Consider the following 12,154-nt stretch of genomic DNA (forward strand, 5'->3'; position numbering starts at 1 on the left):
ATTAAACACTCTTTCTGTGTCATTATCAGAAATCAAAATTCACTCGGTCTCCTTATTGGTTTCTGCACTGGCTTCCTCTGCCTTTCACATTTGATTTGGAGTCTTTAGTGAACACTTTTACAGCCCATAACAACCTCAGATCCCTTTAAAGTGCATCCACACTCAAATCCACAGACCATATAAAAGAGACAAACCAACTGGTTCACTCACACGTTCTCTGTTTAACAGTTGAATTCAATTATTACATCATATAAGAGTTTATTCGCTGAGTCTGACAACGCTACCTCCTGTTAAGGTTCACATAATTGAGGAAGGAGAGTACAAACAACCAGGTCCAGAAGATCTTGGTCAAACAACTGATTTTAATGAATACACGCGTGGGAAGACCAGTCTGTACGCAGACAGGGATTGATCTTCAACTTAATCAAAGCATACACAGATTTTTATAGCATCAGGGTTTGAATTAACGACGCCCCTTCATACGTCACAGACAGAATATATACATACATCAAATCAAAACCACAATGACTTTTTGCAACCCCGAGCAAAACATGATTAAACTTCCACCTATAAATGATTCTCTAACTGAGTGTGTGTGTGTGTGTGTGTGTGTGTATGTGTGTGTGTGTGTGTGTGTGTGTGTGTCGTCCTCAAATGTTCTCTCAATTCACCCGTTGCACTTCTGACCTTTTACCAGACCACAGGCTCATCCTTATGTGTAATAACCTAACTGAAACTACATGTACTATGTTGAATAAATGTTTTAATCAAGAACCTCTACTAAGAGCTTAGTAAAAGAATATAAAAGTATAACAGACAATTTGAATAACCTAGTAATTCAAATAGCCTCGTCTAACCTGCTCCTCAGAATGACTTTCGGTTTCAGTTCTGCAAAGCCTTCTGCAACTTCCTGTCAACTCCTGCAGCTTAGTCTTTCTAAAAGACACACACACTGTTTAAACCTCTGAATACAATATCAATGCTGCAGCTTATATTATTAATGCAATGGTAATGATGATGATTATTTAACAATAGCAGTAAAATAATTTCCCTGCTCCACACTCCACTTCAAAGAAATCTTCAGTAACGCTGGCTAACAGCAGCTAACAGAGGTTAACAGTGGATATTGGTGGCTAGCAGCAGGTAGCAGGAGCTAACAGACCTCATGGTTATTCATAAAAGCTGACAGAGGTTAATGATGTGTAACCACAGCTAACAAAAATTATCACAGGTTAACAATAGCCAACAGGAGCTTACTGAATAATGACAGCTGGGATAAACCGGGGTAAACATTCACTACAGAGAGTTTGAGCTGACATGAGGTGAAAATGAAAAATATCACAAACAGTTAAATGAAATATTATTTATTTAGGGTGGCACTCTAAATTGCCCATAGGTATGAATGTGAGTGCGAATGGTTGTTTGTGTCTATGTGTTATCCCTGCGACCTGCCTCAGAGAATAAGAGGAAGAGAATGGAGAGATGGATTATTTATTTATAAATACTTTGTAATAACTAAAGATTTCAATATTTGATACATAGCTGTCAATGTTAAATGCTGAAATGGTTCAAATATGTTAAAATATAGTGTGCACAAGAATGTTTTTATGCACACAGTGTATAAAACAGGAATAGAAACTTGCAGCTATTCTGGGGTAAAGTGAAATAAGGATGCTATAAAAATACAGTTATCATTAAAGTTCATATTTCCTTCCTTCCATCTGACACATTATACACTTTATTATACTTTATTAATCAATAGAATAAATACCAAAGCTTCTTGTTCTAAGTTGATGTAATCTAAACAGAAACTCTGACTCTAAAGGCTCGGTGTAGAGACTGAATGCCTTGCTGCAGGACTCTGTGCAGGAATTTAAATGTCTAACCTCACTCTGGAGGACCGCCTGCACTCAAACAATGTGGATGTTGAGGTCAAATGCTTGGGTTTAAGTGGAACGGCCCTTTAATGTTTTTCCGTCTGAGTAGAGCAGAGGGGGTCAAAGGTCAGAGTTAATTTTGGCTCCTCTGATTGGCCTGTTCAGGCGGGAAATGTGTGTGTGTATTTGTGTGTGTGTGTGTGTGTGTGTGTGTGTGTGTGTGTGTGCATGTGTGTTCTTGGCACAGTATTTATGAGCGCACACACCACAGGGAAATTCCATAAGTCACACACACTTACCCATGTCCCTGCCTTTCTATCAGTGTGAGGACCATGGTTTGTTTAATGCTTTCCTGGGCCATTCAGCCAGAGATGATGTGTTTGGGGACACACAGGTGTTTCATATAAGTTAACTAAAAAGTCAAAGTGTGAATATAAATGTAGTTCAGCTGAGAGCACAAACATAATCCCTTTTACACTCTCAAAAACCACAACTAAAGCCACTAAAAACTACAGATCTGCTAAACAGGAGAAAGGTACTCACACAGATACCAACACCAGCCCACACACACCCATAAAAATATGCTGGATTTGGTTTATACATGTTATTGTTGGCCTGGGTGTGTGTGTGTGCGGTGTGTTTAATGACCTGTTGGACAAAAGGAGTTGAAAAGAGCAAAAACACTCACAGAGCCGGTGAGTGTGTGTAGGTGTGTGTGTGTATGCATGTGTGTGTTGAATCATGTAGATTTGAAGAACATCTGTTCGACACATGTAATACTTGAAGACAGAGAGATGTTAAAAATCAGTTTAGCTGCTTTCACTGACTCAGCCTAACTCCACCCCTTATCTAAGGGATCCAAAAGAAGGAGGGGCCAAAGTCAAACCACCTACAAATCTGTCGGTGCTAGACGTTTTTGTTTTTGTGAATGGCTTTGGGTCACATTGAGGATGAAATGCGGGCAGCAGGAAACTGTTAGAGTGCAACTGTTTGCTAACGGTCTGTGTTTGCTGAAGCAAAATGCTAGTGCTAGAAGGCAATCTGGAGGGGCTGCGTATGGGGCTCAAACAATCAGCTGCACATTCAGTAGACACGTTAGCCTTCTGCCACAAAGACTGCTAAGTGATCCTAATTTATGGTCATCCATGAACTGAAAGCTTACACAAGGGGAGTTTTATGCTGTCCTGTCATTATCTTGGCTTATCCAAAGTCAGGTCATGGTGGCAGTAAGCTAAGCAGGATATCCTTCTCGATGACATCCTTCCCGGCTACACTTTCCAGTTCCTCCTGGTGGGATCTTGAGGCACTCTTGGGCCAAAGAAGAAATACAGTCTCTCCATCATGTTCTGGGTCTATGCTGGGGTTTCTTCCCAGTTGGGTGTGCTTGGAGCACCTCTAGGGAAGCAGGAACCAGAAGGAACCAAATACCTGAACCGTTTCAACTGAAATGGTCCGTATAAAAGATGTGAAGTGCCATAAAACTGTGTTCTTTATAATGGCCACTGGGGGGCAAAAAGAGTGTGTCTAGATCTATGGATTGGTCTCAGTCACTAGTTTGAAAAGCATAAAACAGAGAGTGATATTTAGAAATTGTGGTCCTATGAGGGTTATTTTGGATGTGCCAACTGGCCAATGAGCAGTGCAGTGATGCTGGCTACATCACTCTTTGTGACGGAGCCAAAGCTTACAGTCAGTGAATGGAGAGCATATTAAACAGAGCCATAAAGTGGTTTGAGGTGAGCAGAGACAAAGTTCTGTAGCACCACCAATATCGGTGAGAGATGCTACAAGACAAAACCCTGTAGCCACACAACGTTCACCCTGCTGCATCTACCAAAGAGACCAATGCATCCAAGAAGAAAAGAACCTCAACAGTCCAACCTGGGACCTTTAAAATGTTATCCGAAGGTTCCCAGGGCGTGTGTGCAGTGTTGTGTGCATAAATAACTGCTAATATACTCAAATCTGTCTTTAGTGCACTGCTGTTTGCTTCATACGTAGAGACTTGTTTACTTTACAATCACAGACTTGTAAATCATGATATTGTCCACTTCTGCCTTTCCTGTATTTGAAACTTTACACTGACTCTGTGGAGTGATAAAGCGCCGAGTATATTTGATGTGAGAGCGGACTTTCTTTCCTGGCTCAGAATGTTAAACATTTACAAACATGCTGCTTATACAGAAATGAAGGATGTGTTTCTTCTTCTAAATCAAACTCTTGTGCAGCCAGCTCTCGGCTCGGTGCTCGTAAACTCTCTATCACAGTGCTGTGAAAAGGTTTGTGGGCTTCATTAAAGAGCATCCACCTCATGTTATCCTGTCCTAAGCCTCAATACTTCTTCACATCTTCCCTCTTAGTTAAATCTGATAACTACATTCACAGTTCAGTGAGAGTCTGCTGTCAGGTTTCCCCTCTGACCCTGGTAGCTCTGGTTTCAGGTTCTGCACATGCTTCAAATGAATACATTCACATAGCCTCCTTCCCTGCAGATGTCTGTGACCTGTATTAACTGATTTGTGTTTCTGAAACTGTTTGTAATGATTCCTGGTGTTTGTGTTGCTCTGTTGCCTCCTCGTGTTGATCGTCCACCTTTAAGCTTTCTTTGCTCTCAGCTCTTTAACCTTTCAGTGCTCCTTGTTTGGGTTTTGAAGTATCAGCTTATAATTAGGTCATCGAAAAATGAGGTTTGTGAAGTGTCACATAAACAAAGCATTGACTTACTTCCTACTTCCCCGCTGTGCTGGCTGTCAATCAGGCAGACATGTTTTATTTAAACAAATGAACACAATAAATTGTGGCTCTAGAGTTGGGAGTTCGCCTTGTAATCGGAAGGTGTTTTACTTGCATCTATTTGAAAGAGTGAGTGTAAACACAAAAAAATATTTTATGTGCTGGAATGTGCAGAAAATAGGTTTAAATGTTAAACTAATTTCTTCCAGTCAGAGAATGTTGCATATAATTACATTTTTGCTTGATGCATAAAGTTAAAAGATTAAAACTGATAAAACAAGTTAAAAAAAGAGACTTTTCCATTTGATTACATTTTGTATGATGGATTATGCAGAAAAAGTAGAATTGGGCTGAAAGATCTTTCACTTTATCACCTCTTCAGGTTGTAAATCGTGTTTTTAAAAAGTAACTAAGTAACTAAGTAATTAATTACTTTTCAAAATAAGTAACGGGATTACTTTTTGGGGGAAGTAATCAGTAATTAGTTACTGATTACTTTTTTCAAGTAACTTGACCAACACTGATAGGGACTAGAAAAGCACTTTACAAATACAGGCCATTTACCATTTAAAGGCAGTTCTGATCTCTTTATACTTTTTATTGACCATGTGTGAGACGGGTTTATCCAAATTTCCCAGCTGCAGTTGTCTTCAATAAGTCAGAAACTGAAGGGCTGAAGGGTTTATAAAGAGATGATCCTGAGTAACCACCATGGTTAGGGTTACCCCTTTGGATGATTTGCTGTTGGTGGACATCAACTGTCACGGCGGGGTACTATACTATAATCTTAATCTTAATAATCCTATACTATAATCTTAATCTTAATAGTTTTATACTATAATCTTAATCTTAATAGTTTTATACTATAATCTTAATCTTAATAGTTTTATACTATAATCTTAATCTTAATAATCCTATACTATAATCTTAATCTTAATAGTTTTATACTATAATCTTAATCTTAATAGTTTTATACTATAATCTTAATCTTAATAATCCTATACTATAATCTTAATCTTAATAGTTTTATACTATAATCTTAATCTTAATAGTTTTATACTATAATCTTAATCTTAATAATCCTATACTATAATCTTAATCTTAATAATCCTATACTATAATCTTAATCTTAATAGTTTTATACTATAATCTTAATCTTAATAGTTTTATACTATAATCTTAATCTTAATAATCCTATACTATAATCTTAATCTTAATAGTTTTATACTATAATCTTAATCTTAATAGTTTTATACTATAATCTTAATCTTAATAATCCTATACTATAATCTTAATCTTAATAGTTTTATACTATAATCTTAATCTTAATAGTTTTATACTATAATCTTAATCTTAATAATCCTATACTATAATCTTAATCTTAATAGTTTTATACAATAATCTTAATCTTAATAATCCTATACTATAATCTTGTATAATTATAATCAGTGTAATGATGATGAAGCAGTGCTGATATGTGAGTGTTGACATAGAGAGAGGAAGTGCAGCAGGGCGCTGTTCACACATACTAAGTGTGTGTGTGTGTGTGAGACAAATCACCCCTGACACTCGTCTCCACCCTGCCTGCACCATCCGTTGCTTTGAAGGGTTGACCCACGGTATTTGAACCCTCCACCTTCACTGCCTCCCTTTCCTTCATGTCCACCTGTCTCCCTCTCATTCACACACTTCTCTCCTGTGCATACCTCCACCTGCTCCCTGCGGTCAGCCTGTCCATCATCGTGCAAACAATAAGAGCCGATCCCAGATGTGACTCCACATCAGTCCTAACAAACAGCTAAGCTGCGGTCAGAGCACAGACACCTTGACTATCAGAAACATGAAGCTTTTAGAAATGAGTCATACTCAGTTATAAATAAAGTTTATTTCTGTCTGCTGATGTGAGTTTGATAGTGTCTCTGTTCCTGTTCAACTTCAGAAAAACTGAATTTAGATCTGTGAAAAAGTTCACAAGGGCACGAAGACGAGACACTAACCTTCCTGTTCTTCACTGTTCCTCTTTCTAACAGCACAGCTCAGAGTGCCGTAATAATTCAACCTGGAGCAGGTTTAAAGTGAAGTTCAGGTGTGTGGACGCTGTGGGTGCACAGAGCTGGATAAGTGTGGACTCACCGAGGAGCAGGGACACTGACGGGGTCTTCATGCTGTGTGAACGACGGCTGAGATCTAAACACACAGACTAGTTCAGCTGCATCACTTCCTCTTTACAGCCGTCCCACAGTAAAGAAATACCACATGTTTCTTACCAAGTGTCACTAAAGACAAGTGCCTGCAGTGATGTTTCCATAACAACCACGTTCAGACATTAAGCCGCAATAACAGAATTATAGCTGTATGACTTTAACTGAGCTATAATAATAACATCGTAAAGAAGAAAAGAGGAAGGAAGCCGATCACTGAGAAGGCTGAACCTACTGTCACACCTGCACACGCTCACACCGCAGTACTGACCTTGTGACCTCGACACCCATGGACCGACGCAGATCCCGATTCACTCTGATGGAAATAACGTCCAGTGAGAATGTAAGACATTCATGATTTTAATGTGTGAAAAAATGTCCTGAATGTGTCAACAGATCATAATTTGTAATGATGTAATGAGGAGTTTATTCTAATGTCCAGCAGGGGGCGACTCGTCTGGTCTTTGAGGAAACGGGCCTCCTGCTCAGCTGATCTCTGCGCTCCGTGAGCCGTTTTCTGCTGAGCTGTGAGCGGTTTGATTTAAAATGTGGGCAGCTTCATCTTTTATTTACAGTCCAGATTCCTGACAGCACCAGGACACTTTACATGTTTGTGGACATGAGATCATGCTGGAAAATTCATGCTGAGGGAGAAAAGGCAATAATATTTATGCCCAGAAACAAACCAGTGGATGAAGGCTGACCTGAGGCTGATGGTCATGAGCCATGATGGCAGCCATCAGTGAGCTGAAGATTCAGAGGTCCAGAAACAAGCAGCTGATGTCACAGTGGCCACATCTTTGTTTTAAAAAGATGTGTGTAAACTGGAATAAACAGCATCACCTGAACAGCTGGCACGAAACCTGCAGTGACGGTGTGTTTTAGGTGCAGACCGAAAAGCAGACAGAGAGGGAGATGAAACTGAGTTGCAAACAAACGAGCCTTTAATGTGGCTGATAACATGAATACAACTCAAACGAAGGCAAACGGGGGCGCGAGCTAACTGAAAACCTAAACTGGGAAAACTAAAACAACTGAGACAACAAGACTGAAGAACTATGAAATGAATATGACAACTCTGACTATGAATGTGAACATGGAGGGAGGCAACACAGACTATTCGACAAAGACTGAAAGAAAACACACAGACTAGATACACACAGGAGGTGATCAGGGGAAGTGGAGACACATGGGGAAGCAGCTGACCCAAATAAACATAATGGCACCACAGAGGAAATTAGCACTAAGCATGATTATCATAGAAACAAGACTTTCAACATTAAAGATGAAACAGAACAACACGAACTTAACATGACACATGTACAGAGGGTGAAGACACAAAGGGATCGAAGAACAAAAAATGAGCAACATAAGAGCTAATAACTAAATGAACTTAACATAAACAATGAATTTACAACTCAAATCTAACTAATAATAGCAACAACCAGAGCTTAACATATCTTCAATAATAATATAAGAAGTCACCAAATCAACCAAATGCAGACAGAAGTCTCTGCAGTCTCAGAAAGTCGTGGTGACGTCAGCATCAATGTCATCATAGTCTTCATTGCATCCCTCTTCATTCCCTCTTTCAAGCGTCGCCATATCCATGCAAATGGCCAGTGAGCGTTCTGTCGGTGTAATGGGAACCAGTGAAAATGACAGTAAAGACCCCAGCAGGTCATGTGACTCAGCTGAGACGTTTCAGTAGCACTTTATAATACAGCGTAGGATCCTCTAATTAAATGGAGCAGCAATGTAGTTTATTAGAATCACAATGTAATTATATTCACTTACAGATCCTTAAAGTAGGTACACTGCAAATACTAACATGTCAGGTTTTACAGGAAACAATAATAATAAATAATAAAACTAAAAAAAACTTAAACACTGTGTAAGTGATTTAAATTATGCATAAGAAGTGCTTAAGTAAAAAAGGACAATCTATTATCAGAAAAACCGTCATGCATGTCAACATCATAAATATTAAATAATGATGTAAAAGTTAAGCGACTTAATAATACGACATGGGCCCAAAGTGCAGCATACTTATGATATAAGATGGAAAACATTGTTTGATTTTTGCATTACCAGAATATGAGGCAGTACTTTAACTTACGCACTAATTAAAGGTAGTTAGAATGAAATGATTTCTTTGCTTGCTGTAAAACCTGATTTTAAGTGTTTGTGTGTTTTGGAATTTCAAATGAAATTCATTTAAATTCTATTAATTACAGGACAATTACAGCCCAGGCTGTGCTACACAGCGTCACGGAGATTATACCTGGCAGGATTGCTTTGTAGATCGACACCATCAGGTAGGTGGAGACAAAGTACGGAATGATGACCACTAAGTGGAGGAAAGCCTGTAACGGCAGGAATGGAGGCAGGCAGGCGAGGACTGGAAGAGGTAAGGCACACACACACACACACACACAGACACACGCACACACACACACACACGCACACACACACACACACACACACACACACACACACACACACACACACACACACACACACACACACAGTAAGTGTATTTGTGTTCTTGTAGGAGTCTCACTGATTGTTTTCACTTCCATCGACTCACCTGCAGAAACAGTCAGTGCAGACAGCAGCAGCACACACGCACCTGCAACAGGAGGTCAGAGGTCACTGAAGGTCAGAGGTCACTGAAGGAAGTTTGTACAATGTTTTGCATGCATTGTATTGGAAATGACTAAACATCGCCCAGAGCACATCTGAGGCCTGTGCTGTGGGGTCTTGATACGCCCCATTGTACGCAGCCCACGCTAAACAGAGAGGGGTCCACAGTGGGACCCACTGTCGGCCTGCAGCACATCCACAGTGGTGCCACAGGTGTGGGCTGCCCTGCTGAGTGTCCTTCAGATCCCGGGTCCTTGGTGACATAGCTTAAATCTCCTTTACAGTCCTGTCTGTCACAAACTGCACACTCATGTTTGCTGATCAGCAGTTTTCAGCTATTCCAGACTCCTGATTGGCTCGTGCTGCTGGCTGGGCGTACCGTATCTCTGGAGTCATTTCCCTCTTCCCATCAGTTTGTCTTCCTCACCCACAGTCTTCAAATCCCAGCTGGAAAACTCTTCTCAAAATCTTCTAACTGACGTGCGCTCGCGTTTTCCCAGCACACCTCTCATTATTTTATCTGTATTTCTTTGTCATTGTTACTTTGTTTCTGCTTATATTAACACTGTTTGTGTCTTTTATCTTTATCATTATTAAACTCTTTGTTTTGCTTTGATTCTCTGCTGATAGCTTTGCTTCTGTGCAGCACTTTGGTCAGCATGTGTGAGTGACAGCCTCTCCCGATGTGATAAAGATGAATCCACGGTGAGAAGAAGCCCCGCCCACTATCTCCAGCTCCGAGAGAACTAACCAGTTTCACATGGAGAGTTTGAGGTCAGGTGGAGATTCAGATATTCCAGGAGAGCTCTGCAGAGCTGGACGTCTCTGTATCACCCCATTGCTGTTTGTAGCTTTTATCTGTGATTATTTTTACATTACTTCCTCTTCCTGGTGAGCTCTGCTGCAACTTCGACCTACGCAGAGCAACAGCAACATCTGGATAATTACAAGCATCTGTGTGATTTACTGAAAATCCTTCAGTCTGTGAAGCCAACACCTGACAGACAAACACAAACCAGGTACCACAAAGCCTGTGTAACACACGTTACACTCACACGTGTGCGCAGAGACAGAGTTGGATGTAAACGACATGCTGAGAGGTTTAATCAGTGTGAATCCAGAGCACAGAAACACTGTTTGACTTCCTGTATAAACTTTGCCATCAGAGCATTGTGAGGTCACACGCTGGTAACACTAAGGACAAAGCTGTACGTGCTGTTTTGATTTGGATAGAAGCTTTAAATAATTTTAAAAAGAAAACATAATGGAAGTGTGATTTATTAAGAAAACCTCTGAGTGTTTCCCTTTTAAGGACACACACAAAGTCATTTACAGTCATTTACTGGCAGCGGTGATAAATGTGCACAAATATGCAGCCAGCAGCACATTTATGAAGCTAAAGTCATGTTTTTGGAATTTAAGAGTTGAACAAAGGAGTGTCGGAGCTCTTTGTTTGACTTACCGAGGAGCAGATACACTGATGGACTCTTCATGACGTCTGCGTCACGAATGAATGCGAGTTTGAGCAACACAGTGACACCCTCAGTCCGACCACTTCCTTTCTAATAAGGGCTCAGTGTACAGAGCTATAGAGTGTCAAATTATGATGCTGTGTTGTCACAGATAACGAGGGGTGTCCAGGCCTCGAGGGTCGGAGTTCAACCGCTGTGGTCAGTGTGTTCGTGTAACAGTAACGAGTCAGACATAATACAGAACCTGAGAAGATATAAATTCAATTCAGTTTCATTTGCACAGCACCAAATCACAACAGCAGTCGCCTCAGGGTGCTTTATCTCGTAGACCCGACAATAATACATGCAGATATAACAGGAACAGAAGAGTCAGGAAAGGCAAACTACACAAAAGCTCATCAGTGAGAACACAAACCAAAGAGGGACGTGGGATCACTGAGCAGTTCAGCCACAGCATGAGGCTCACACCAGCACACAGCCTGTCCACAGCCAGCTGCTGATTAATGCAGACTCAGTGTGGGCCTGCAGCGTACCCACAGTATGGCCACAGTCTAGGTGTGGGCTGTCCTACATGTGCCCCACAGTACATTGCTGTCACCAGCTGGTCTGTGTGGACCAAAGTGTTGCTGAAAACAAAGCTACTTTGCAGACGGGTCACCACGTGACAGCTGTTTGCACCACAAGCCCTTCCTGATGAAACAGGACTGATGATTCTTCTCAAGCTTCAACCAGCAAACCTTTGCTTCATGATCCACCGTGTGAACCACCACACTCTGCAGCACTGTGATAAAACATGTTTCCTCTCCACATGAGTCACATTGCCCTGTTCGTTGTCTCCTTGTTAAAAACGATGTGCCCGCGTACATGTGCATGCAGGCCCACAGTGGGCGGGTGTGCGTGAACTGTGCAGCTGTGTGAGTGGGTGTGGCCACACAGGGCTGACAGCAGTTTTGCCCTCTGGGGTCTCTGAGTTTCCTCGCTGTGATGTCCACAGAAAACCATGATGGAGGCGCTGTGGGCCCACATGGGCTGACCCACAGGCGTCCACTCAGGGTTCTCTGTGAGCAACCATTATTCAGTTTTATTTATAAAGTGCCAAATCACAACAACAGGTGCTTAATGTTTTAAGGTAAAGATCTTCCAACAATACAGAGAACCCAACAATCAGATGAAGGAAACACTCGTCTGTAACAGGAAGAAACCTCCAGCAGCACCAGGCTCAGGG

The 12,154-nt window shown here is 40.9% G+C and overlaps 1 long non-coding RNA gene across 1 annotated transcript; it reads right to left on the reverse strand.

Moving 5' to 3' along the window:
• Nucleotides 1-8,332: 8,332 nt before the first annotated feature.
• LOC147333718 (uncharacterized) lies at nt 8,333-10,950 on the reverse strand. The gene is made up of 4 exons (XR_015125759.1): nt 10,920-10,950; nt 9,402-9,443; nt 9,096-9,212; nt 8,333-8,442 (listed from the first exon to the last, which is right to left on the reverse strand). It is a non-coding gene; the product is annotated as an uncharacterized LOC147333718 (long non-coding RNA).
• Between the last annotated feature and the right edge of the window lie 1,204 nt (nt 10,951-12,154).

This window comes from Aulonocara sp. 'chitande type north' Nkhata Bay, linkage group LG3 (assembly GCF_057382095.1).
Source record: "Aulonocara sp. 'chitande type north' Nkhata Bay isolate Kocher_YH1m ecotype deep benthic linkage group LG3, A_spYH_male_GT1.1, whole genome shotgun sequence".
Lineage (NCBI taxonomy): Eukaryota > Metazoa > Chordata > Actinopteri > Cichliformes > Cichlidae > Aulonocara > Aulonocara sp. 'chitande type north' Nkhata Bay.